Here is a 26,118-nt window from a genome sequence, read left to right as displayed (position 1 = left end):
TTCCCTGCGAAGGCAATCATGAGGCTTCCTGCGAGATCTGCACATTGACTGGCACGCGTAGCCTGTCTGCAATATGCCCTCGTTATTTTCTGCCTGCTTACTGGAGCCCTCTTTTCTTACTGATGAAAAGCAGAGGGTAAAGTCGATTCTTTCCACGAGCTGTTTTTATTTCTTTGTGCTTGTTTGTATTATGACAGCACTTCAGAAGCCCTCCTTGTGGGCCAACACCGCACGGCACTGGGTGCTTTATGAATATGGAGTGCAAAGATTGCAAAAGATTGCATGCGAAATATGTCAGAAAGCTGCAGATAAATCCAGCAAATTAGTATTGGAGAATAATAAGACAATAGCTCTCTTATAGTAAGCCACAACCCCAACAAATCTGTTAAAGTTTTGTGGACATCGTGGCAAAGGAAAATCTTTCCAGGTTAGGATTTTCGAAAAGACAGGAATGTGTGGCCTTGCAGATGTTTTGAACAAACTCTGCCCAGAAGCGAGAGCCTCTTGGGAGAAAATCTAATTGTCTTTGGAGATTTTTTTGACTGGGTAGTGGAGACTGGTGTCACTGGCAGAGTTAGGATCAATAGCTCAGTAACAAATAAGAAATGATAGGCAAAGATAGGATATGCTCGGAGGGACCTTGAAAGTCTTCAGGCATTTCTGAGTCTGCTGTTGCAAATATGAATCCATTATCATCAAGCAAGGAAACAGAGAACAGTCTTCGTGACAGCGTTTTGGATGGATGGGAAGCAGGGCCAGGAGTGCCTGTGAAGTGTTACACCCACAGCTGATGGACCCTGGCTCTAAAGATAGTCACGAGCTTGGACAAATTTTCATTTGGTGTTGGAGATGAAAAAATCTTATAACGGTAAAGGGGAAATTCTGCCAAGACTTAAGTATGTTTTTAATCTGTGCAGGATTGTCCAAGTCCTTGCTGGAGCACTGTCTGTACTGCCACATTTTAAAATAATGGCTGGAGTGTTGTGCATCAATTTTTACATGCTTTGGGCCAAGCATGAGTGCCCCAAAAATACTCTAAAGCTACCATTTTTTTGTTAGGTGCATCCTGGCAAAAAAAAAAAAAAAAAAAAGAATATTTATCTTTGGGAATTTTTCACTATTTTATAGAAAAATCCTTCTGAGTGGAATTTAAAATTCTTTAACCCCTGACTCCTGGTCCCACTCACCAAAGGATGTACACTGGTCTTGCAGTGCAGTATCCCACACACAGCAGGACAGCCCCTTTGTATGGAAGCATTTTCCTGTGGGTCAGTTGTATTTTGTGTTGGAATTTGCAAATCACAAAGCTCATATTTGTGTCTCATTTTCTGTTATAGAGGCTTCTAAATAATCAGCTTCTCCCTGAGCAAGGAAGAAACTTTGTCAGTGTTTGTATGATCTCGACATGCAAGGTGTGCTTAGCGCTGTTTGTGTAGGACCTACAGGCAGTACGTTTTTTAATTAAATTACTTTGACCTAGAATGCGGTTTAATTAAACACCGTATTAAACAAACTTAAACAAAAAGGCATTTAGTAAACCACTATGCAAATTTCAAGGTAATTAAAATTTGAGATCTGTCAACTTCACACTATCTCTATAATTGATGCTAAATGTGAACAGATCAAATAAGTACACTTTTCATTGTGTTTCAGTTTTTTTTTCTTGTACAAGCTAAGATTGCTAATCACTGCTTTGAATTATTTCTCTATCTGATCTGTTGATTCATCATTAGAGTGGGTGTCTTTGGGGTTGGTAGTTACTGGTTAGTTTGGATGCACCAAAGAAGCCTTGCATAATGCAGAGGTGACAGGGCACTCATTAAAGAAAATAAGATAAAGTGTTAACTGAAAACAATAAAGAAGAAAGGAGTCCTAACTGGAAACACTGACTACGGTTTTCCTAGTTAGTCTGAAAAGAAGTGCTCAAAGGGAAATGGACGTGGAACCAGTAAAATAGAAAAACGTCCTCCAAAAGTTTCTAGAATTGGAATTGGACCAAATCCAATACAGCAAGACTGTATTCAGTCCACCAGGGCAGCTGAATAACTTAATTTTCAAGTCTAAGGTCAAGAAAGCAGTGAGCAATATGCATCATTTTCTAGCCAAGAACGACCAACCCTTGTTCCAAGTGATAAATAATCACTATGCATACACAGAGAGCCTTTAATAAATGCTAACAGTTAGGCAAATATGGCCCTAAATGGTGATGAAACTGGCTCTGCTGTTTGAACCGGCCAATAAAATGGATAGCAGGGGGAGCCCCACTCCACCCAAGGTTCCACAGAGTTGAAAAGGAACCTGAAATTAATAAACTAGCCTATGTCTACCTCTGCAAAACCTGAGGTTTAGGAAAGCCAGCATATTTATGTATTGGTAGCATCTGTTACTACTGCTTATACTCTGCAGCAGCTGATGTGACCCAGCTGTGGATCAGCATTTATGAAGGAGCTGAGGATTATGTGCTCAATATCTTTTCAATACATCCTGCTGAGAACTCTGCTGATTTCCAGGGAAGGCCTCCAGAGAGCAATCTGAATGCTTTGAAAGCAGCCAGCTTCCCCTCTTGTTGTCCTCCGCATTGTCCTGCCTCTCCCGCTCCCCTGCCTGTCCCCCATTACTTTGGGAATTCATCCATCCCCAACCACCTCAAGAAATGATTGTGTTTTGTGCTTTCCGAGTTGCAGTCTGTGTCACAGCAAATTATAAAATAACCGCAGCCTGTTGAACAGATGGGATTTAAGATGACCTGTAGAAATATGGAGACAACAGAATATGTGTAGATAAAAATTACAATTAAACGTCTACTTTCCAAAAAAGAAAATATGTGTGACAACAGCAGGCTCTCCCATTTACCCTCCAGATTACAAAGGGACAGGATTCAGTTCTTAATGTATTGAATCCTTAAAAAAGATCAGCCTTTATCAGCATTTTTATAAATTAGGCTGACTTTGAAATTGTGGTTTGTGGATGGTTTCAGAGGTGAAGAGATGAGCATTATTTGCATAATAAAATCACAAAGGGAGTGAGTATGCAAAATTTAATTTATTTAAAATTCACCCATCCAACATGCTGGGCACAGGTACGGAAGATTAATAATAAAAATAGTCACCTACAGCATATAAATTAATGGCAATGTCCAGAGCTAAGAGCTTCCTTCCCCACATTCAGAAAAACCTTTGGAGAACGGATATGCGGCATGACCTGAATGTCATCAATTCTGTTCAACTAAAGAAGGTGAGGACAGCCAGCCTTGTGCTCCCTTGTGCCCGTGGCAGACTTGCTGTAACGCTCCATTTTGCTCTGAGCAGGACTTGATGAGCTGCTGTGGGGCAGGTTATCTGAATAAGCAGATCTGAGTAGGTCTGTTGAGTGAAGGACACTTTATGTGCCTTAAAGGATCTGCTCCTGTGTCCCAGAGACATACGTTTATAGCTTTTTTCTAAATCACTTCTCTGCAATCAGTTGACACAAAATGGATGACAGGAGGGTATTTGGTAATTCCAGGATCTTGTTAAAAGTAACTTTTTTTTCTATTACAAGCATCAGTGACTGTAATGTTAGCAACAATGCCACTACATTTCTGACAAAAACTTGATGAAGAGGTTGTGTTTTATTATAGCTTTTGTGTTACATGGTTAGTGATGTGTTACACTTAGAAAGTCCAAACTGAGACAGCCTAAAGTCTTCCTGCATTCACTGTATTTGTTAGTAGATGGTTTCTGAGGCATCAAAGCAATAGGGAATATTTGGCATAGGGAAAGTGAACGATGTTTGAGCTTGGATCTCACGAAGAGTAAGTTTGGGCTTCTAGCTGTCAACACTAATAATGTGACCTACATTTTGCCTGATTTAGATATCTACCTCCAGATGAGATGAGACGAGCTGCACACCAGAAATGTCTGCAGCTCTCCATTGTGGGAGAAAGGAGGGTAGCCATCGAACTCTCATCTGTTCCTCTCTGTAGACATCTGCTGTTGGCTAGATGAATCCTATCCTAAGGGGATTGAGTTATGGCCTGAAAACATTTAATAAATAACTGTGCTCATGGTATTGAAATTAAGTCTGTAAGGGGCTGTCCTAGGAGGCTTCATAACAGAGATTAAAGCATTTGAATATCAAAGTGTATGGGAAGAACAAAGACTACTGTTAGATTTTAAATGGTTTTATGGTTTGAATATATGATTTGCAAATATTAATGGGTTTTATTTTGGCTGATTTTTTTAATCAAGTCCATCCCAAAAATCATGTCTGAAAACTCCACAAGCAGCTTGGAATAGAGAGGGGTTTTCTGTTAATTACTTTTTTTTTTTTTTTTAAACTTCACTGCTATGTGATCCATCAATATGAACCTGTCTGCCCATGAACAATGTTGGTTGTGTCCATACTGTGGGATTCAGTACTGCTTCCCAGCTCCTGGCTCTGGCTACTTCTCAGCTCCACATGGTGCAAGACCGCATCTTGCCTCCTCTCAGTAGACCCTGGCTCCTCAGCTTCCAGACAGAGAAAGCCCAAGTAGCAGAGCACCACGGGATGCTCCAGCGGGTCCCCGAGGTGGGCAATCAGAGGGTCAGAATTGTGGGACAGGTGCATTTTATAGCATGCTCCTGCCCTACATTATAAACTGAGCCACAGCGATATAGTTCACCTCCGGCAGAGATTAACACACAGGCTGTTACAACTGTAATGCTTGGCTTTGCTCCCAAAGTCCATTGTTCAAAGGTTTATAGAGCAAATCAGGAAAAATTTGGATAGCATACTGGCTGATGATGGATTTTCTTCCAGCTTTACTTCCTTCACCTTTCCATTTCTTGTCCCTTTTCTGAACTGGCCCATATTCTGTCTCCTCCTCTACCTCCAGTTCTCCCCACAGCGCACAAATGTCACCTACCTGCTCTCCCTCTCCTTCGGTGGGGTTTGTTGCAGCACGTTGTGTGTGTCAGAGCAGTGTCTGAGAAGCCTACCAGACCAGGGGCTCCCCGCTTCCGTGTAGTTTACTACAGGTCTGTAGGAAATGGTGGCTGAAGAGGGCTCGAGGAAGCTGGTGAGCAAGTGGCTGGGGACAGGAGGGGGTGCTGGGCACGGGGTTGTTACAGGCTGTGGCCTACTCAGAAGCAGCAGTCAGAGGAACTGCAGTTACCATCCACTTGGCCGTTACCAAAGAGCAACTAACAAATAGTGTTATGGCTAATGCTAAAAAAAGAGGCCTGAAGCTTTAATTCTGGCTGTGACTCTCCTCATGGGGAAGAAGAAGCCGTGGTAAACCGAATGCTTCTATGTTGAATGATCTCATCAAGGCAAATTTCACAGGGTGGAAGGGCATCTTCACGGACCTCTTCTAAAGACGAGCGACTCGGGGGAAATCAGAGATGGGTTGAGATGCTCAGGGTACAAGCATGGAGCTGGCAGAGGTGTATGAGGATGGTGGCCACCACAGCAACATTGTGAGTGAGGTAGAGAATTGCTGGGCAGCAAGAGTGGATGAGGAACAGGTGGAAAGCAGAAAATGGATAATCTGATGAGAGATTGGGGGATAAATTTCAAAGTGTTGACAGCTATGGACTAACAGATCACCAAGAGCTAGTGATCTAGATGCAAATCTATAGTTCTGCATTGACAGAACTGAGACCAAACACTAAGACAGCTGCGTGGATGGACAGGAATTTAAGTGACCCAGCAGTTGAGCGGACTAGCAGGACAGCACACACAGTGGGAATGGGGAAGGTGGTGGGACAAAGCAGATGAAGAAATGAGGACCTTGATGACCAGGCTGCCAGCTCTCACTGGTAAAAGTAAACCACTGGGCCTGAGCAAACCCCATGCCAGTGGCACAATGGGAGGTCATCTCCGAGACCATTCCAGCTAGCAGCTTTTCAGAAGGTGAAGAACAGCTATAGTCACCGCGGAAGAGTTATGAAATCTGGCTAATACCATTTGCGGGGGAAAATTGTTTAGGGTGGATTTGTGGTTTAGTAGTGCTGAAAATATGTTGCATGCAATGCTGTCCAGATGTGGAGAACGCTTTATTATTTATTCCTGATCTGGAAAAAGTATGAATGAGAGTAAACATTGTCTGCTTCAGAAGAGATTTTGGCACAAGCTTCACATGGGCTTCTCAAGAAGGTATGGGAGGAGATTATAAAATGAAACATGGATGTTTATAATTGAAGAACATTCTCCCCAGGGAATCATATGACTTTTTTTTTTTTAATGAAAATTCAGTCAACTAGATATTTAGTTAGCCCAAGGAAATGTTTTCAGTTATCAATTAAAGACAGTATGTGTGTTCTGTTGCTTGAAGATGCCATATCTTAAAATGAATCAGGATGCTGGATAATTATCACTTTACTCTTTATTAAAGTGCTGCTTTTCCTCCAGCAGTGGCTGTAACAGCTGTTCAGCCACATTCATTAACTTGTAGAGTAAAACTTTTTGTTTTAACCACAAATACTAGGATTAAGGTTACTTTTTTAAAGTTAGTTTTTCAGCTGATGTCTAAATACTGGAATATGTAGGCGTCTAATGCATTTGCTGCTTAAATATGATTTCTTATAAAGACATTTCTAAATGTGAGTTTTGGATGAACTTAATTATAAAGTTGTAAAGCTGTTGTAAAGATCTGCATTTTTGAGAGTTCACATTAAAAAATACAAAATGGCTCGTTCACTGATTAAAGCAAGTGAATTAGAAAAAGCATTTATAAATGAAAAACTGATTTTTCCTCAATATTAGTAGGGCAGGGCTCAAAAAAAATATTTCATTTATTACACATTCATTTAAAATTTAAGCCAATGCACAGTTCTCCTACTGTAGATGAAAAGATGTTTAAATGTGCTGCTCAAGGTGGGTTTGCGATGCTTTTTGTAATTGTAGACTACAAAACTTGGTGGTCCTGGCGTGAATAGGAATAATGCTGCAGAAGCAACATATACACATAAAAAGTATTTAGCTGTAATATTTGCCAATATGAGAGATATGTGATAATGGCTATGATGAATTTGTAATTATAGTTTATCAGGGACTAGGTCTGGGCTGTAATTCTGGTCACTGTGTTCCACATTCACATGCTGACTCTTGGTCATCTTTTCACTCAGACCACTGGATCTCGTTCCAAGCCTCCCATGGGTCTGATAGGATCCAAAAGTTCTGTTCCTGAAGTTTCTGAGAAAACTGCTAAATAGTTTGAAATTGGTAAAATGAGGGCTTGATGCTAAACTGAATGCCTTTACACCACAGATGGTGAAGTTGAAGGATAATAGAACATTTTAAGAGTTGCATTAACGTTAAATGTATTTCTGCTTTATTGCTAAAGTTTAACACTGTTTAAAAAGTTTTTTTGTGCGTGTGTGTGTTTTTTTTTTTTTTTTACTTAGAAAAGTTAAGGCTATTTAGAAAAGTCCAAGGGTACAAATCTTAAATTAATTGACATTGCTGAAAGAAGCAATCATGGAAGAGAATAGCTGAGGTGGGAAGGGACCTCTTGAATCATCTAGTCCATGCCCTCAGATCAAAGCAGGGTCCTCTAGAGCAGGGTGCTCAGAGCTGTGTCCAGCAGGGATTTGAGTATCTCCGAGAATACAGACTCCATAACCACTTCAGACATCCTCTGCCAGTGTGTGACCACCATCACAGTAAAAAAAGAGTCCCTTCTTATGTTTAAGAGATATTGCCTGTTTGTCAAACTTGTGCCTGTTGCCTCTTGCCCTGTCACCAGGCACTGCTTAGAAGTGTCTGGTCCCATCTTCTTCACTCCCCAATCAGGTGTTTCCACACATTGGTACCATCCCTCTGAGCCTTCTGTTCTCCAGGCTGAACAGCCCCAGCTCTCCCAGCCCTTCCTCCTATGACAGATGCTCCAGTCCCTTCATCATCCTTGTGGTCCTTTGCTGGACCTGCTCCAAGTATGTACACATCCCTCTTGTACTGGGGAGCCCAGCACGGGATGCAGCACCCCAGAAGTGTCTCACCAATGCTGAGCAGGGGGAAAGATCACCTCTCTTGACCTGCTGGCAGTGTTCTGCTTAATGCAGCCCAGCGTAGCATTAGCCCTTTTTGCTGCAGGGACACATTTCTGGCTCATGGCCAGCCTGGGGTGCACCAGGAACCCCAGGGCCCTTTCTGCCAAGCTGCTTTGCAGGTGGTCAGCCTCAGCATGTACTGGTGCCTGGGGCTGTTCCTCCCTGGGAGCAGGACCTTGCGCTTCCCTTTGCTGAAGTTCATGAGAACAAGGACATTGAAGCAAGAAATTGTGGGACTCGCCAGAGCTCAAGTTTGTTTCTGATGTGGAAGTGGACAGAGTGTGTTGAATGTTAAAAGTAAAGGATCCACTTCTGTTTCCCCTGTTACAGTTAAGCCTCGTCATTCTGTAGACGGGCAAACTGGGAACTAGTCTGTTGAATTTCTAACCTTAGGCTTCCAAAATCAGATGTGGGTTTCTAAGCAAGAAGCTTAAGTCTGAAAGTGCTGGAAGTCCACGGGTCCTTTAGGACCTTTAGGTGGAATTTGGAGCCGACCCATATTTGTTACTGTTGGGTCATTTGTAGATGCAAAAGTAATCTGGTTTGGGTCCTAAATTTACACTCCTTTTTCTGCAAGCTTTTTCTTTTTTTTAAAAAAAAAAAAAAACTAACTGGCTTATATGTGTTTATACCCAGATAGGCCAAATATAGTACAGCTTTTTCAAAAGCTGAAGTCTCAACAATCCAGCTTCCCTGGCATTCACAGCCAGTGCTCGAAGGCAGTTTGACATGTTCAGTCCAAGCTAAGGTATTGTGCATGCAGTGAAAGGCCTCTCATTGTTCTTAACCTCAGTAGTGAAATAGCATCCAACAAGTGCAGGCAAGTTTTCCATTGTGTGTTTTCAGCTTAACTGAAGTTTGAAAACGGATAAACCTAATTGCAGCGTAGAAGAAAGGATTTTTAAAAAGAGAGAGAAAGAGTAAAAAGGGTTATGAATATTCATCTTCTCAAGATTTAAGATTTTTTTTTAAAGATATTGAGGCAGAAAATGCATGCTATTAAAAATTTATATTGATGTTGGATAATAGTAGGGCTAAGCTTTTTTTCTGAGAACGTGCATTTTCAGAGAAAACTGTTCAATAGGGCTAAAAGAGGTCCCCTTAGCAGACTGGCCAAATGCACTGGGACAGTTTTTGGTAGTGTGTAATGAAGGACTTCCTGCTACTAGAGAAACTCTCATGCTAAAATGGCACAAAATCGCTAACAATCCCCGCTGAGTTCAAAGTCAGCCCGGGATGATGTAGGAACATGACGCATCAAAGCGTTCCCTTTTGCCTGTTCCGAGTGATTTCAGTTAAAACCAAATTTCCTTCTTATGTCACAGTCTGTTTGCAAAAACAGCAGGTTTACAGACCGAGTCCAGTCAGCAGCGTTGCAAGCAAGTTGTATTTTCTGTCGTGTCTCCTTCAGACAAAATCCCTGGTAGATGTTTATGTATCAAAACTGCCATAGATTAAAAGATACACACGCGCCGAGCTACCCGAGGACCGCTGTTTCTGTACATTGTTTTGAAGGGCAACACAAAGCCCAGAGAACCAAGATATCTTGGCATGATCATATACACTCAAAAAATGTTGGCTGGAGTCAGAACTTGTTTTTAACTGTTGGGAAGTGGTGTAGGGAAGAAGATGGGGAGCATACGGGGGATGGCTATCTTGCACAGACATTTGACTGACGCTGTGAAAAACCAAGTTCACGCACAGGAGGCACGACTTCACAGCTCCGCGTTTCACGTGGTGCTGTCAGCAAATCCTTCAGAAGGACTCAGCACAGAAATAGGCAGGTTTGCTGCTCACCAGCAATCCCACCCTAACACCATCTGGCGAAAACAAGAAGCCCTGGGAGTCGTTTGTGCAAGTGGGTTCGGCAAACAGGCTGTACTCTCACCTGGAGTTTCTGCAAAACGCTTCCCGGTGTCATTTTGTCAAAAGAAAATGAGGAAGGGGGAAGTATCTGCAAGAACTTTGATACTATAAAAAGCATATTCTTATGCAAATATGCAGCCTCATATTTGAATCAGTCTCTTCTTACTCCATGAGTTTTTGCTTAAATGAGTTATACAATCCCTAGGCAAAGGCAACTGTCTATTTTCTTCAAGTTTTGCAATTGTATATTTTTTAGCATACATTTTGTTTAATTTTATTTTATTCTCTAAAAGCAGGGGTTATCCTAGATTTATCTTAGATTGAGATCAATATGATTCAGACATCTCGGGACCTTTTTGGCCACACCTGGCACAGGGTGCAGAAAACTGTATGGGTCTGAGGTTCTGTATCGAACGTTTTATTGTCTTTTAATTTCCCCAAAACTGCACTTTGTGGAACAGGTGAATGAATGCCTTGTTTTTGCATAAAATACCAAAAACCAGCTGATGCATTGCAGGGAACAGAGGGACTTCACTTCATCATAAAATAGATTTTAGCAAAGGATTTTTAATAGACTTTTAAAGACTTTTCATGTTGTCTAAAATTTCATGTCTTCCTTTTCTTAATTGAATTTGCCTACCAGAGTAAACTCCAGGGAATATATATTGAAACCCTTCTGTTTTTTTGATGACATGGGAAGTTCATCTCTGGCCAGTAGTTTTGTTTTTATTTTTCTGCTCCCAGATACACTGCTAGCAATTAAATCCAAGTTTAGCTGTAAACGAACACATGACTCATCCTCTAGATGAGAGTCGAGGAATCTTTACACGTCTCGCTTGTTATTGTTTTACTTGCTTTTTAATATTTCAAGATTTGTCTTGTATATGAAAATAGTCTGTAGGAGAAGCATGGTGCTTTTCCAGAATCGTCCAGCTTTTCATCAGTATTGACCATAAAAGTCACTGTTAACAGAAGTGGCTGCTGATCTTTGGAAAGTATTGAATTTTTTAGTGAATGTTGATTTGAATGCTTGTGGGAATTGCCTTTTTTTTTATTCTCATATTGCCAATATTTTGGAGCAGTTGCCAGTTTATGAGAGAAAATTTGAAAAAGTTTAAGAAAATCAGCAGGCTGGAAAACACTAGAAAAAGCAGTAGAGGACAAACAGTATGATGGGAGGGTTTGGATTTGTTTTAGATCTGACTACCCAGTATTGCTCTAATGTTTCTCTGAATCAGTCATTTTAATTGAATTCAGTGGCAGGAAAATTAAGCTAAGTGCTCTTGGAGATAACCCCGCTACTCTCCACGTATTTTAAGTTCTCTAATCAGAAGAGCAGCTTAAATATTTTTAAGTTTACTGACTTAATCGTACAGTGTTCCAATACAGTGTCAGATACAATCAAGAACAAGGAACTACATCTGATCCCGTATAAGAACCCGGGGATATCAGATGCATTACTTCCTCCAAGAGAAATCTCCTACCTGAAAATATTTCTGCATGTATTGGTTTACAGGTGAATTTATAAATAAAGTATGGTTGCTGAAATCCCTGTAGAAAAGTTTACAAAATACCAAATGCTCTATTGGAGTTCTTTATAGAAGTAGCAATGTTCTTTCTTTTCTTTCATAAAAAGATGATTTTCCAGATTTTATTGCAACTCATGTCTTGCTTAAAAGTCTATCTGCATGACTTGCTACCAAAGGTAGCACCTTTCAACCCTACAAATCTTAAAACTGTGGCTAATCAGAAGGTTTATTATGACTGTGACAACATTCAGCATTTATTGAAGAGCTGCAGCTTCTGAAGTCTTGTGAAATTATGAGTTTTCAGTTTGCATTAAGCAATAAAAGAAGAAATTTCTGCCCCTTCATGATCTGGAGAGAACAGCTTGGAAATGTGACTCTTAACAAGTGGAAAATCAGAAAGCAGATCAATCTCTCATACTGATTTTTCACCCAGTCTTATGATTTTGCGGAGGGGAGTCTGACTCTTGTCTGCTGCTGAGACTGACAATATTGTCAATATTCTCTGAGCTCTTGCAGTATATTTTATTGTCAAGATCAGGGTCTCAGATTTTATAGAAAAATAAAACTATTAATAGATAAAATCAGGGTAGAAATATGGGGAAAAAAAAGAGAATACTTCTAAAACTAATTGCATGTGTGTGCAAGAGCATCTATTTTTAAATATGCCCTGAAAGTCCCTTTTTTGCAGGATTATGAATATGCATATGTGTCTCTGTGTGTACATGTAAGCACATATATATGTGTGTGTGTGCGTGTTTGTGCTGATAAGTGGTCTTGCAGAAGAAGAGACAAACCTGCACGATCCTGCAGAAGGCTCTGTTAGATTTATCTCAAAGGCTTGGATAGCTCAGGCTGCTTAGTGCGTGTTTATGATTCCCGTCCTTTTGATTTTCAAGGCTTGGTTTCACATGATATATCCAAACTCCTCTCCTCCAGCCAGGAGAGAAAAGTACAGGGCAAAGTTTTTCTGTAATTATAGATGTAATAAACCACTTTTATATTTCTTCAGAAGCAGTTAGCTGAGAACACCCATAAGCTTAGATCCAGCAATCTACTATTTTAAGATTGCCCAGAGCAAGTTAATTTTAGGTTTAGTGCTTTGTAATTTAACTAGAGAACTGCACCTAAAATCTTAAAATTCAGTTTTGCAGACCTTAAGAAGATTTGCTTCTTCAAGTTTGTTATTATTTATAGTCAAAGTGTGTTTAATAATTTGCTGTGTGCAGAAAGCTAGCGCTGCAATCCCACTTTAGCTAATGGGGGTTGACAGCATTTTTGTTTTTTCTCCTGGGGTGTTTTAGAGACACTGTATTGTGATCTTGCTCTGATCTTAATGAGATCCAGCCGGGAGTTAGAGGAGTAATATCCCCTCCACACACACACACACACACACATGCGCGCGCATGCACACACCCCAGAAATGTCAGTGCAGTCGTTTTGTTGTTCAAAGCAGCGATTTTGGAAGTGGCCTGCAGCCTCTGGGAGTCTGGGGATTATTGCGAGGGGCTGGAGCGAGGCAACCGAGGAAAGACAGCTTTTGTCAGCAGGCTTTGGCTCATTATACAGGGCCCGCACCTCCAGAGGGCATGTGTTGGAGGTCTGCAAACCAGCACTGGAAAACGACGCGATGTGTGTTACGGAGAGCAGGAGCTAGGTGAGGGCAAGGGGAGCACGGGCAATCGTGGGTGTAGGTGGCAGGCAGGGGATGCCCATATTGCTCAGTAGATGATCCCAGCTGGCTGGGCTGCTTTTGTGCTTTGGGGAAGGAAGAACCGATATCCACCTCGCTAGCTTTGCAGCGATGGACGGCTACAGGTGACACAGCGAAATCCAGAGGAAAACATCCGTCCACAGCCTAAGAAAATGTCTGCACTACTCTGATACTGTGGTCCAAATGCTCCCTACAGCCCTGCTTCCAGCATCAGTCCCTTTTTTGGGAGCAGTCAGTTTCTAAGGGGTGCTTCTGGCTCCTACAGGAGTGAGACGTGGGGAAGCAAAGAGCTTTCCAGCTCTGAGACTGTTCCGGCCCATCTGGAATAGGTGCAAGTTATCTAAAAATTAGACGCCAATTTGCATTTTTTCAAGCACCTGAAGAGACTTGAGGAAGAGGCAGGGGAAGGATTAACCCTTGCGTTTCATGATTTAAATGGTGTAGAAATGTGAGTCGTGGCTGAGCAGCACATTAACGAGGCTGTTCCCAGCTTGATGTGGAAATCCGGCAGCTATGTACCACTGGCAGTGGGGATGTCGTGCCGTCGAATTCAGCTGTCCTTGGTCACTTGGAAGCCTGTTTATCTGAAAGTGATTTTCCAAACAAAAAGATTGCGCAGGACTGGCTCTGACACTTGCCCTGCGTGGCACAGGCTTGCTTCATCTGCCTGCGGTGCCTTTCAGACGGACAGCAGCCCAAAGGAAACTCTGGTTGGGTTTCCGTAGATCCAGGGAGACAGAAAAAAATGGGAGGAAAAAATGAGCAGGGTGAAGGCCTGAGTGTCTTTGACTGCATCTTACCATATTAAGTAGAGAAAAGTTTATGCCATTCAAGAAGAAAAAAAAAAAAAAAGGAAAATGTGTAAGGAAACACGTTTCAACAGCTAAAGATGAGTCAGCGTACAGGAAGCTAACTCACATGACTGGCGAGTACAGTGAGATTATCGGTAAATCTTTTTTCATACTTTTCCTCTCCCCCTCCTCCCCTAAATTACAGGTTAACGACTCTGCTTTTAAAGACATGCCCTGTGAGCTAAGCCTGAAGTGTGTCGCTTTCCTGGAACCGTGAATTTCCCTCGGTCCTGCAGCGAGGATGGCTCAAACCCCAGGAGTCGCTGAGACACAGAGCACCTCACCCGTGGGCTATGGTTTTTTTTAAGCCCCAAACACTTTCTGAAGCTCACTTGCTAATCGTGAGGTTCAGGATACCGCAACTTTGATTTCACAGGGAGCATTTTCAAGGCCATCTTTTAAGCGCTGCTCAGAAAGGATTTTCAGCCCTCTTGGTTGTGAGTAGATAAGCAAAAAAGCACGACTGTAGGGCCTGGATTCATGGCATCTGTTGAGGCACCTAATATCAAGGATAACCACGCTTCTAATTTAGAAGCACCATCATTAATTTAGGGATCTAATGTAATTAAGGGTAATTAATAGCCATCATTAATTAAGGTGTAAATTAGGTGGGGTGAATCCAATTGTAAGGTCAGACTCTGGTTGATCCGATTTCTATCTGTAGCGAAGGAAAGAGCTCTCAAGAAACTCTTCCAGCTCTCTTCCGAAGATCTCCTGTAATCTACCTTGCTTAGCTAGCGATGCCAAAAAGCAGCATCCCTACCTCTAGCCCTGCTTGCACCCGAGGTGAGTCGGAGAGAGCAGTTTGGTGTTTACCTGAGATGAAATGAGCTCACGTAGCGCCACAGAGCCAGCCTCCAGCTCGGAATACCCGGCTGCGCGGAGAGCCAGGCTGATCAGCCCCGGGGGCTGAGCTGCACGATCCCACAAGAAGTGGTTCTGCCTCTCTTCGCCCCAGCCCAGAAGCCATGCAGATTTCAGCTCAGATGGAAGGGGAGGGTTTGTGCTGCTTTGTGGAAGCTGTTGTGAAGACAGTAGGAAAATGTTGGGCTCCCAGGCTGTCGGTCTGGCATCTTTCACAAGAGCTGATCTTTTACTGGGGAGGTGGGGAGCTGTTTTGGTTCGTGTTTTTTTTGCGTGTGGTTTTTTTTTTTCTGTCCTTCTTCAGGGTTGCAATATACTTGATAGAACGGATGGAGGCACATGCACTGGCAAGCCTCAGCGCTAATCCTCATGGGATGCCCAACTGCCTCGCTTCCTGAGTACACCGCGTTCATCGGCGTAGGTTGACAGTGATGCAACGCCAGCCAACACCCCGAGTGGTTAATATGCTTGACATAACTTGACTCCAGGAATGACTAAAGCCAAATCTGCTTTAACTTTTCTCCTTCCTCATTTGCACTTATTCACCTGGATTTCGTGCCCGTGATGCAAGGTTGTAGAGTCAGAGCACAGCTCAGGCAGGGAAGGTGCGCCTTCCTCCTTTGTTCCTCCAGACAGACCTGAAGTGGGAACATGGAGAAGGCAAAACTTCTCCTCCTTTAAAGGAGATGCATCAATGCAGAGCAGTAGATACACAATAATGTCTGTCAGGCTGCTCAAGCAAAGCTCCCAGTGACTTTGAGTTCAGGCTCAGAATCTTTTTAATGTTCACTGATGGGGATTTCCAAGGGGGGGATCCTAATACCACAGCGTTAAGCCCTTAATAGGCACTTATTTAAGTGGCCCGACTTTCAAGGTAACAACGCTCAGCTCTTTCCACTCAAGTTTCTCTGCAGATACTTGAATCTGGTAGGAGCTGTTGTGGGTTCAGCATTCTTTAAAAAAGAATGGGGGGAAAAAATTCTGTTTTGCATTGGCAAAGCACAAAATGATGATTTCTACTCCCCTCCAAGCAAAGGGTAATAGCGGATGTTATGTTCCTCTAATCTCGCTGATGACTATTTTTACAAAACAGACTACAGGACATTTACTAGTACGTGATGAAGGGGCATAAATAATTTAAACAACAGTTGTCAAAATAAATGAGCAAAGTGCATTTTGTGATAAATTACACTTGCTTTTTTAATGTGTTTCTCACTTAGTTGAAAAATTCAGTAATTTGCAATGGATCTCCCAATCATTAAAGTGAATTAGCAAGACTCTACTCCCTTAGCCATAATTCTAATCTTAACTGGAAAGGAAATATTTAGTATTATTTTGCAAGGGTTCCTCCTTAATATTCTTTTACAGCCACAATCTTACAGCGTAATGTAAGTTATGTATGTGTCCTGGTGACTTGGATTTTAGAGCGGAAAGCTGATTATGAGCAGTAAAGAATTTCGGCTCGCACAGAGGATATAATTGTTTTACAGAGGGTTGAATGACAATTCATATTGCTGGCTGCTTCAGCCTTTCCATTGGTATGCGGGTGCTAACAGAATTTGTACTTGCTTAAGGAGTATGTAATGGGAAGTTATTCTTCAAAAGTCTAACATCAACATTAATGTACACACAGAGCATTCATCTGCTTAATTTGTCTGTTTGCTTGTGTTTAGGTTATAAGTTACATGAAACTCCATTGTTGTGGGACTTTTATGTATATGTGTGTGTATATATATATATATTCACACACATCTAGGCTTGCTCTCCTTTATAGTTATGCAGAACTGTTTTTACACTTCTATTCTCCTGAAGACAAAGAGGCTGCCACAGTTGAGCATCCTTGCAAATCAGAAGTGAAGTCATTTTTCTGTACCACTCTGGGCACAGGAAAAAAAAAAAAAAAAAAAAAAAAAAGCAGAAAACTCACAGAAATTGGCAGCAGGCTTCAGGTGCCCTAGTAATAATTGAAAGCATTGTTTTAAAGCATTTGATTTGCAAGGAGTTATGGAGATGATGTTAAGTTTTTAAATAAATCATCCCTGATTAAGTATCAGTGCTTGTCCATTTCAGTCTTACCTTGAAAGCAAAGAGCAAATTTCCCATAAGCATTACTCAGAATACGGAGAGACAAAACAGAAACACTTAAACGCAGACTTTTAGGGGCAAGTCTGGCATGCATCGTGACACACAAAGGATGGACTGGAATAGTGAAAAATATTTTTGTTTGGAGCTGCTGGCAGTGTGGGTGTGTGCAGTAATAAGTGTCAACACAAAGAAACAAGAAAAATGATGATAGCCACATAAATAAATAAATAAATAAATGGCTTTGTTGATGAGGAGTGTTTTCCCGACTCATCCCCAATTGGCCAGATGTGACTATCGACGTGAGTGACAATGTCCATCTCATATGTACAGGTGACATCAGAAGGGCTGAAATTTTTTGTCCTGGTTCCAGCCATTTCATCTTGGACATCAGTGACTCAAATTGGGGCACATCATCAGGATTAGAAACACCTTTGTTTGGGGGAATAAACCTCAAAAAGTAGTCTTTAATTTAAAGATACAAATGGGATCTTCCCCAGTGTAAATATCCTACCTTGAAATTGAACTTCGTGTTTCTACTGGAGTGAGAGATTGGTTGTTTATATAATTCGATTTCATATTTGATATTAAAAGGTTGAAAGTTTGCGGACTGTTCTGAAAATGTGACGTGGGAGAAAGGCGTCTGATGACACTAGGAACCAGCTACTGGCTAACCCCTGATGCAGCAGGGTTACAGCTGTCACCCAAAGGTGATGCTCTCAGGTCCCCGGGAGGTGCTGGAGGATGCTCATTCCTCACTCATAGTCCATGTGTATACACAAACACATTGTCGTGCATAAGTTTTCACCCTTTCTTACATTAAGCAACTCCTGTAGGGTGGGGAGGCAGTACCATGAAGTCCCAAAGGCTATAGGGATTGGGAGCTACTTTCCATTTAGGATGAATGTTGCTTCTGGGTAATGAGAGCTTTGTTAGTCCCAGGGAGAACAGACCTAGGTGATTTGCTCTGCAGTCACGGAAGAGTACTTAGCAGTTCACAGATAGCTGGTATCAAACCTTCACAAGTTTTTATTTAGAGGAAGTAGAAGTCCAAGAATCACGGCAGCTATATGGAATTGACAAGGTTACTGGTCAACAGGGGACAAGTTACATTCCGGTCCGCCAGATCCTTTTTTCTGGTCCTTAAAATCTCTAATGAATGTTTTAATGTAATTTGCAGCCAGCACTAGAATTAGCAGTGATTTGTGGTGTCTCGGAGTTAAGTAAAGGGTCTTGGCTGTTCCCAGCAAAGTCAGTAATTCTGCTGCCGTGCAGAGAAGTGAGCACCAGCCAAGCTACAATCAGAAACCTCCGCAGAAATGACCCGGGGAGACTGTTTTTCACCTTTCTAGTGGTTGCCATGGTGCGTGATCTTCAAAAGGCAAAGTTTCCAAACTCTCTGTCTCTCACAATCAGATCCTTTAAAACATTTTTAGAGTGTGTTATTACTCATCAGTATGTAAAAATGGCACCACCTTGCTCAAAAAAAATCTGTTCCCTCTGCGTACTCAGATTTATGCTTGCAGCTTTGGTTAGCTAAAATAGTTTTGTTGCTTTTTTTTCCCTTTGGCTCTGTAGAAGCAGCACAGTTCACATTTCGTCTACCCACTTGTTAACCGAGGTCTGGATTCACCCCATCTACCTTCCGGTACCTCTTGGGTTTCCCTGAGCCCCGCTGTGATCAGCTGAGGCAGTGATGGGCTGGGGACAGGAGACCCGTGGCCACCTCCCTCCCCTGAATTAACCTACAGATTTAACCTAGGTGACAGCAGGAGGTGTCTGAAGGTGCTTGAATGAATTCAGGCCACGCTTCCATTTGCAAGTCCTTTGTTGGTACAGCGGCCAAGCATCGTGAGTCTGGTAGGCAGGCTGTGGGCTGAATGTAGTATAACTAATGTAACTAATTTTGTGTGGTGGGGAAATCGAGATTTTCAACGGTTTCTGTCACCTTCAGTGGTAGTTTTGGCTTAGGCTTTGGTAGATGACTCAGGAAGAGTCATCTGTGGTTGGTGGTTTCAGAAGAGATCCAGATCCTTACCACAGATTTTAAAGAACATTTGGAGAAATTCAGTTAAGTTCTGGGTGTCAGGAGTGCAGAAGACTGTATCCTAGCTTTTGGCTTTAACGAGGAAGGTTTTCAAGCTTCCCAAAACCCTCTTAGAGGCTGCTACAAAGGTTTTGGAAACCGAATCTCAGACATGGCGAGAAAGCGAGATCTCAGAACTGCCTTTCATGTTAGGTCAGGAAGGAGAACTGGAGTTGTGCAAAGATATTAGCCACTCAATCATGAGCTCCTGTCTTCGACACTTGTCCTGCAGGCAGGCTGCTCTCTGGGAATAGGGGTCATTTTCTTTAAAGGTCATTGCAAATGATATCTCAGCATGGCGGGATGGGTGAGTGCTGTTGGTAGTGCTGCTGGATCTGCACAATGTAGGTATCACAATAGATTTAGTGATATGTATATATGTGTTTCTCATTATATTTTAGCTGGGGTTGTTGGGAAACATATCCTGTCTAGATTCTAGGCACAGATGCCGTCTGTACTTTGCATTTATGGTATAGAAAGAGTTTAAAAAGTATTGTGCGCGTTTACGAGCACCGCCTGTTGTCGCAGCAGAGGTGATGGCTGTCTAGTGACAGACGTGGTGAGCTCCTTTGTTTGGGGGCAAATGTGTGTGCAAGTCTGCAGTTGGTTTGTAAAACAGGCTTGGATGAGCAGCGCTCTATAAAAGCAACGCAATCACTGTCCATTAAAATGTGTTTTAAAAGATCATATATATATATATCCAGGCTTTCACTTCTGTATGTTCTACTTTAACTCTAAATCAGTACCATTAATGAAACTGAATAGTCTGCTGTTAGCTGACAATGTGTTTATTGAGTATCTGAGTTTAAATACCAGGACTATAACTGCAGTGCATATTTTTCCCATGTAGTTTCTTTACAAATGGCCTCTGTCCCATTCATCTAATCCCCACCTCTGTGATTACAAAATAGCCAGGTTACATAAAAACAACTAAATTACATATTTGCATACAGTACTGCTGTGGCTCCGTGGAAGCCATTTTGGGCTGTTCAATGCTTGCATTTTATTTCATTGAAATGGCTTGTTATTTCACCAGCAGTGCTGCAGAGTTGTTCCAGGCTTTTGCTTGAAAACGTTTTTTTCATTATTCTACTCTAATTACTGCAAATGAAGTAAACAATATTTAGTTAAAAAAATAATAAAAAACAATAAAAGAAAGTACTGCTAATGTAGTTCTTCCTGCCATTTAGACCTCTGGAATTTTTTTTAAGTTGAATTTCAAAGTCTTTGGGGAGAAACCAGCCTTTAGTTAAGTGTTTGAATAGCACAGTGGGACCCTGATTCATGGCTGGGCACTGACAAAATAACACGACTGAAAATAGCTTCAGGATTGGGCCCTCCCTCCAGTAGCAAAAGAAAAGTCAGAGAATGCATAATTTGAACAAATGTTCTGGCTGTTGCCAGTGGGTCTGCTGTCCCTATTGTTATTTAAAAACAGAATTAGCCGTGCCTGTTATCTCTAGCGCTATCTCTCCATTCGCAGGCTACTGGCTTCATTCTTTATTACCTTTCTAAATCGAGTTAGACGTCAATGTTCTTTGGAAGACCACAGTCAGCATTCGGGGAGACACCAGATGTGACTCCATCTTACGAATCCTCCGGCTGCAAAGCTGGCTTAGGATGTTCCTGCGTTGCCTGCAGCCGTTCTTCCCCACTCCCTGCCAAGGCCGCTGTGGCTGTGGTGGAGCTCTAAAGCAGATCAGTGAAATGAGTTGGTTTAAAACAAGTATTGCTCTTTGGTCTTGTTTTCCACGCGGGCGTGTTTCACGGATCCATTGTACAGACATTGTGCAGCCAGCTGGGCCCAGCAGAGGGGCAGTGGTGCCTGCTGGAAGGAAAAGCTCAGGGACCGTGACTGTCTCCACTGTTGCGTGATTCATCTCATGGAATTGCACTCCCAGAGTTGTCTATGTGCTGGAAGCAGAGCCACGGTCTTCCCTTCACAGACAGAAGGGGAAAAACTTGCTTTCCAGAAACGTGCAAAACCATGGGATCACTTTTTTGTATAGCAGAATCAGAAGTTTTACCTTTCTACTGGAGATATCACTTATTTACTGGTTAAAATTTTGAGAATTTGAATCAAAAGCAAAAAGCTTTTTTAAAAAAAAAATCTTTTTAAAAAAAGATTTTTATTTTTTTTTGCTTTCTACATAAAGCCAGTAGTATCTGCAAGATGAAAATCCAAAATGGACAGATTTCCTTAGCTTCCAATGGATGATCAGGGTGGGTTTATAGCAGCGGATTTAGAAGTGCTCACTGGAGTGGCCTGGTCGGTGTAATAACTGAACAAATTCCATGTGCAATAAAGAAACACCTTTCAACTATATCAGAAGATGTAATTTCCTGAGATCATCCTGGTCCTACTTAGATTTGGAAAGAATTTCTAATCCTGAATGTGGGCCAAGAGGATGAAGGCAGAGTTCTTGTTGGCAGGCTGTGCTCCAGTGATCAGAGATGAATCTGGGATGCTCTATTAGGGCCACTGATACAGTAATCTCATGGGAGCCTCCACAAAGTTGGTAAAAGTGTGAGCTGTAGCAGCACGTTGTAGTTACGCCCTGATGAGGTGAGATCATTTCCCTTTGTAATCTCAGAATTGAAAGTAGAATTAAATGGCGGTGTCATTAAGAAGTTGATATTTAACATGTTTACAGCTCTCTCAGAGATCTCCAGTTCTCACACCCTTTGGACCAAAGTCCAGACTCCTGAAATACGGGACTCTTTCAGAGAAAACCCCTTTGTTAGTGTGGCGAACCAAGTAGCAGTTTCTGAAAGTCTTGCACCTGAATGAAACACTGACTTTCTGACAAGGGTGCTGTTTAGTTGTTTTGTGATCTCTGCAATGTCATAGCTTTTTTTTTTTTCTTTTTTTTTTTTTTTTTTTTACTTTGGCGTTTTATCGGTAAAATGGTTAAATACAACCTCTCAGGAACCTAGGTTCATCTTGCTAAAATACCAGGGTAAGGGTCCCCCTCGCTAACCAGCCTCCAGCCTCCGTTTCTTTACGTTGCACCCCGCCTGGTGCAGCCTAAGCAGGGATGAGCACTGAATACAAAATCCTCTAAGGGCGGGTTGGAGGTGACAGTGAACAGCCTAAAAAATGTCTTGGCGAAGGACATTTTGTGTTTATTCTTGGGCAGTGTGCGATGGGGGCTGGGCTTGTAAAAGAAATATGACAGCGTGGCTACCTGAGCAAGTTACTGCGAGGAAATGGGAAGATGGAGCGCGAATGCTGAATGTGTGTTGCGTGCTCTTACTCAATGACAGGGCGCTAAGCTGCCGTGTGTTTTCCACAGGGTAAGGGCATGCACATGGACAGTTATAGCAGAGCATCTGTTCTGCTGTAAATCCGGATGCTGGTTACCTCGTAGTAATGTGTTCACGGAGGCATGCCCTTAATTATCCTAAATAGACAAATGCATGATGCAAACTGAAGATTTCAGACATATGGACATGCCAGAAGTTTCGAATCTCTTGTGGGTGAGGCTTTAGAAATGTCTTGAGGGGTTACCAGAACTTGTTGCAGCCCCAGATCTGCTTCTGAATGATTCGTCAGCACTTGTTTAGGATAAATATTAAAAGACTGGTAGGAATCATCAGAGAAAATTTTCACAAGTGACTTAGAAACCAAAGTCTTGCTGACTTCTAATGAGACTTTGGTGTGCAAATCTTTTTTTTTTTTTTTTTTTTGAAAATCTGGTCCATCTTCTTTGTAGCCAAAATCTTTTTCATGTTCCAATGGCAGAAATTCCTCCTTCCTGCCTTCCTTGAAGCAAAAATGTAATTGGGATCTGTATTTTGCTGGCACTGGAAGAAAAATACCACATCCCATTAGATATTTTGAAGCACAGAAGTTTGTCTGTGCATGAATTGCGATAAACTGTTTGGCCTGAGATAAAACTTCTCAACCATTTGCAAATTCCTATCAACCTAATTGCCTACCTTAGCTAAAATATGAGAAGTGTTTAATAATAAACAAAATATCATTTTTGTTTACTCTTGTTTTATATGCCTGTGCAGATTCCTTGACTATGATGTCGATTTGTTCATATATTGCAAGTAGAAATGGAAAGCAAATCAGTGGCAAATCGAAACAATTTGGCAGCATGGACACAATAAATTATCCAGCTGCAAAATGATACCAGTAATGCTGAGTAAATAATTTCTCTAAAAAACTTCGGTACTTTGTGGATTGTTTGCAGGAAGCATCTCATTATCTCAGCTGTGCGTATCAATTTCTAAGAAGATTATTTAGTGTGTAATTTCCCTGTCATATTCCAATATCCAAGGCCTCAAAGGAATTTAGGGCTCTTATCCCTCCCTGGGATCTATATCATTCTTGATTTCAGTAGAAATGTAGGCATTAAACATGCTAATCCTGAACATTGTGGTACCTACATTTCACATGCTAATTGGAATTTGTAACAATCAAATTAAGCATTAAGTTGCAATTCCTGTCACCTCTCGTTTGCCATTTAATTGCTGGATTCCTACTCTGTGCTAATCATTTAGCTTTTCCGGATAATCAGTGAAGAGAGGACCTTCCAGAGGATCATTTATCCAAGATAACAAGTAAGTAAGGTGGATCACTCCTCCAAGGGCCCTGTCTTTCCCCGCCGCTTGTCAAAGAGGCCTCGATAATTAGCTTAGACTGGTTGCCCATCAAGAGGAGGTTAAAACGAATTTGTGCAAACACCAGGTGAACTTCAGAGCCAAGTGTGCTGGTGCTCTTACTTCTCATAGCTCAGCGAACACAGGGATGCATTCGCATGCCTCACTTCTGCCTGTGGTTTACATTTGGCCTGTGTTGCAGCCTGCAGTGTGGAAATACCCAGCTAGCTTCAGACTAACGCAGCTCAGCCAAATCATTGCCTCAGAAATCCATGCGTGCTTATTTATTTCCATCTCTAACCTTAAAGACCAGCTCCCAGGCAGGAAGGGGGTTGGCTTTTCTTGATGCTGTTCCACTTTGTGGAACAATTTTGGATTTACTCAGCTGGACAGCAGAGGGAAGTCTGCTGCTCCAGGACGTGGCAGGCAAGGCCTTCACCTTAACCACTTGGGCCGAGGCCCTGCTCCACTGCGTATTTCACTGACATGTACACGTCCATGCTTGGTGTGCCCCAGCAAAGAATCTGCATGATAAGAGAAAATCTTTTTTCCCAATATGACATTTAGTCCAAAACCCCTCTGTTTTAAGTGTGGAGATGCCCTTCTGTCTGACTTTTAAAGGTCAATTTCTACCTGGTATTGAATTATTTTCTGCCACAAAGTACGTTGGTCCTGTCCTTGATTTACACTGGGTATGTCTACGCTGCAGCACCTGAGAGCCCTTCCAAGGCCAAGTGTGAGATCTGGGAATGGCATGGGTTATCCTGGGAAGGAAAGCTGGGTTTGCAGGCAGCAAGGGGGACATGGAGTACTCCAACGCATCCTGTAATCTGCCCCAAAGGGCCCTCCTGAGGACCCCTTACAAACATAGACCCAAAGGACCCTTTAAGGACGTGGTTCGTATCGCTTAGTTTGGGAGGCAGGGGACATGACACAAATCTGAATAACGTTTTGCTTGGGGTTGGCAGCAACCAAATATAGCAGTCACCTCCACAGAATACAGAAAAGCCACCAGTCTGAAACCATTTCAATATATTTGTGTGATCATATTTTCAGAACGTACTTGTGCCTGATGCAAAAGGAGACAGAAAAGTATGCAAGTGCTATGGATAGCCTCCTCACTAAAATAATAGGAAAGGGGCAAATCAGCGTAAAGCAGATTTTTGCAACCGAGCAGTCAGTTCCTGTGTGGAGCTGATTATTTCTCCCCAAAACCTCAACAACTGAACTTCTCAAACCTTCTTGAACACTGGTGAGGTATTCTTTGTTTCATACCTACTATTTCATGAATGACTTCTTTACTTGTCTCTGTGATCAACACAGCCCATGTAATTTCAGGCCTGAGACTTCGGGCCTGACTTAAGAGCCTCTTTGATACGATCAGCCTATCCTTCATTTCTGCAGCCCTTCTGCAGAGGCAGTAACACTGGTATCTGGGGTCTCTGGTGGGTATACATCAAGATATAGTCTTAATAATCACCCAGGGACTCTTCAAAGGTGGTAAATCAGTCTGATCTCTGTAGTTCATTTTCCAGCCACCCAGACAGAAACATGAGCTTGATTTGCAGAGCAGCGAGCACGCTCCCTGTCACAGCATCAGCGACAGGCTGGAAGGAGACTTCTGCCTTAGGCAAGACCTGCCCCTGCTGCAGCACCTCCTTGAGCTTGGTCCTGCAGCTGGGAGAATTAGACATGGGGATTTTATTTGTTTTGTTTTGTTTTGTTTTATTTTTTATTTTATTTTATTTTATTTTATTATTTTATTTTATTTTATTTTATTTTATTTATTTCAAGTGCATGTTGAGGATTCAGTATAGACGGTCAAACCTAGACTTTCTTTTGCATCTTTAGGGTCTCGCTTGTACAGCAATGCTGCCATGAACACCCTTTATGCCTAGCTAGGAAATGTAAAATAAGGTGATGTCTTTTCATGGAGTATTTTGAAACTGAGGCATTTTGTTTGTGATGTGGTTGGACAGTGTGTCCACTAGAAGATTCCATGAATATAGCAATTATTCTCGGGGTTGAATGTTGCACGTTAAATGAGGTAGTGGGCCACGTGAACCACAAGGGTAAATAGAAGTACCAAATGGCACCGAAATCGTCTTTCTGTTCTTTCCCCTTTGGAGCTCAGAGCAATGCAAGGATTCTGGGGAAAACAATGATAATGTGATGTGATAATACAAGTAAAGGATGTATCATAATTCATTTCTCCAAAGAGGTAAATAAAGTTGCTTGTTCAATGTACTGGGGGAGAGGCTGATTTTGTAGGCTTCATGATCTTTGTTTTTTTTTGTTTTGTTTTGTGGTAAATGTGTGTGTGCGCACGTGCAATCTCTTTGGTGGTTTTAGTAGGTTTAATTTTCCTTTTCACTTGGTTAATCATTTGAGAGAATGAAAACTGAGTTAAAACTTTCATTTCAGGGAACCTTACAGTGAATATCTCCCCAAAGGTGGGTAGTTTGTTCCACCTATTAATCCTGCGTAAGCTCTGCAAAGGCAG

General features: G+C 42.0%; 1 protein-coding gene across 2 annotated transcripts in view; it reads left to right on the top strand.

The window, feature by feature from the left end:
• SAMD12 (sterile alpha motif domain containing 12) overlaps positions 1 to 26,118 on the top strand; it is a 163,920-nt gene that overhangs the window by 130,299 nt on the left and 7,503 nt on the right. The window lies entirely within an intron of this gene.

This window comes from Cygnus olor, chromosome 2 (assembly GCF_009769625.2).
Source record: "Cygnus olor isolate bCygOlo1 chromosome 2, bCygOlo1.pri.v2, whole genome shotgun sequence".
NCBI classification, from domain to species: Eukaryota; Metazoa; Chordata; class Aves; order Anseriformes; family Anatidae; genus Cygnus; species Cygnus olor.
Note: the sequence above shows the minus strand (reverse complement) of the source record. Positions and strands in the feature narration are given on the sequence as shown.